The following is a 2,667-nucleotide window of genomic DNA, read 5'->3' as shown; positions in this document are numbered from 1 at the left end:
GGGAAAGACTTCAACCTGTAATTCTTAACGAGAACCAGACAGTATTGCTAATTAAAACTCAAAACCCAAACCAAAATAACAACCAGAAAAAAGAAAAACAAGAAAAGTTTTAAAACCAAGTGTAAACTAATAGTAAACATGTAGTAAAGGGGCATTTCAAAAGAAGTTTTTATACATACGGAGGGTGGGTATATATACGTATAAAATATCTACATACGTAAAGAAAAATCAAACCAGCAGCAGTTTTATTCCTACTATCCCCTATATAGTGTTTCCTAAACTTAATCAACAGGTAGGGTACAACTTTTGAGATTTCAGACAAAACTTTCTGATTCAGATGCTATCTCAGCTGGTATTAAATAACTAAAGGTTTAAAATCATTAGAACGTCACCCAAAAGAACAGGGGAAATAGGAAAAAAAAGAGAATTAACTGATTTTTCAGCTAAACTCTCTTGAGAAATGAATCGTAGGAGAAAATTTTAAATACAGAACTTTAAACAAAGGAAAAAGCCTTCATCTTATGTGACGCAGTGCAGCATCCCAGTGTTCCTTCAGTTACAGGCTTCTGCAAACATTCAGTTCAAAGTCATATGCATTTTAACCACAGACACGAAGCAGACTGTCCTTAACCAGTTTCACCAACTGAATACAAACGACACACAAGCAGGTGACCGTGCAGTTATCAGGCGTTTACCCAGTGTGCACATTTTGCTAGAGGAATACATTTCTATTTCATGTGTTCCATAAAAATAAGCCATTAAGCCAGCCCTGAATACTTCACTAAGTTTTTTCTCATGCCAAATGGCCTAAAGGCCAAGAAAGCAGCAGTTTCTGCACCAATTTAAATATGCTAATACCAATTTGCACCTATTAGTTGCTATATGTTTGCAAGAAGTCACCCAAGTGTAATAGATAATGCACGTTGTTAAATAAATAATCTGTGATGAATTTGTTTCCCAGCAATTGTCCCCACACAATGCATATTGCACTGATGGTGCCAACAAAACAGAGAAGTTTGCTTGCTGCCACCAAGTCCAGCTAAAATATGAAGTACTTGTGAACAAGTTGTGCATGGATAATTCAACTGGTAACCCAGGCTTCTTGCAAGGCTGTAAAAATGAACTTCCAATTAAGTCAAACTTGTATCTCCAACAGGAAAGGAGACTTCAAATGCACAATGCACACAGATTGGAAGGGGAAGAAAGGACAGAGTGACAGCTAAAAGAGAGGTGCAACCAAGAAAGCAAACTTTCTTTCTGGGATTTCCTTCGGTGCCCAAGTGTTAGGGGTGCTGCAATGTCATGATGTTCTCAATCAGCACAAACACCAATTATTCAGCACTTCTAGAATTCAGGTCCTTATCTCTGTGCTTCCACTTCGTAACTGCGAAATCAGAACTAATGTTCAACTACTTCAGAGGCTGGACCTGGCTTCACACATACCTTCATTGAAGCAACTGGACCTGTTGATACCTTCTTCATGTCTTCTCCCTAATTCTCCCTATTACATCTGTGACAAGCTATTGCTTTTATGTATAAGCTACATACATGCAAGTGCTCCATAATCCTTAAATTATCATCTCAAGAATCCTCTGAGGGTGATGAATTCTATAAAGGAATCACTTCTGTACTTACAAACACTCCTGCATCAAAATATTCCACCTATCCATGGACTGAGAGGAAGAGAAAAATCTAGACATAAACAGGCAGTATTTCTTCTGAAGAAATTCCAGCACTGGTATCAGCCTTACTTCAATAAACATACCACATGCATTACAGGAATAATGCACTGCTACGCACATGCAATTTTTGGACCTTTTCTGTCCTACCCAACAGCACTGTGTACTTTCCCAGTTTATTTAGACATTGATTAAGCACAGGCTTCAGAGAAGAAATGCAACCAAATCTTCCAAGAACAGGTTCTCAGTTTCACATCATTTTCTCAGCATTCCCTTGCTGAGTTTATAGAGCAACACTGTTAACAAATCTAATTTGTTAGAGGAAGAAAACCCTACCTTTTTCTTTTATAGTGTCTCTCTCGTTAGTACTAATCAGTAAATTTTAGATGTTGATCCTAAAGGAGACAAACCTTCACTGCTTTCCATTTACTGTAACTGCCAAACTCTTACTCAAGTAGTAGTAACAGTAAATTGTATGGTAACATTTCGTATTGATTAGGCATTCGCTACCTGGCAAACCAGTTTCAAATTCTCCATTTCTTGAGAGAAAGGGCAGAAAATCCTGGAAAAGTTACATACGTCTGAACTCTCTTCACATGACTGAAGTGATTTGCTGCTGCCTTGCTTAAAAATGGCAAGATTTAAGCAGAGTCTGTTCCGCTGTTCACATTCGCTGCATCAGTACCATGGCTGTGTGCACCTCAAAGGATCAAATCAAATTCAAAGCACCTGAAGTCCCACTAGGAAAAAATCCAATTATTTCAGAATTCTAAAGAAAATGCCCCATGTCCTAGTGAAAAAAGGGTGTTAAAGCAAGAGACACAGATGCTAGATTGAGGTGTGAAGGAATTCTTGGTTGCTGTGACTAATATTTTTAATAATTGCCTAGGATATTTCCACTTTCAACTACTTTCAAGGCATTTGACAAAAACCTGGGGAATAAGTCACTATTATCAAGCAGTACTAGTAACATTAGTGTGTTTATTTT

This window comes from Mesitornis unicolor, unplaced genomic scaffold (genome assembly GCF_000695765.1).
Source record: "Mesitornis unicolor isolate BGI_N332 unplaced genomic scaffold, ASM69576v1 scaffold38885, whole genome shotgun sequence".
Lineage (NCBI taxonomy): Eukaryota > Metazoa > Chordata > Aves > Mesitornithiformes > Mesitornithidae > Mesitornis > Mesitornis unicolor.
Note: the sequence above shows the minus strand (reverse complement) of the source record.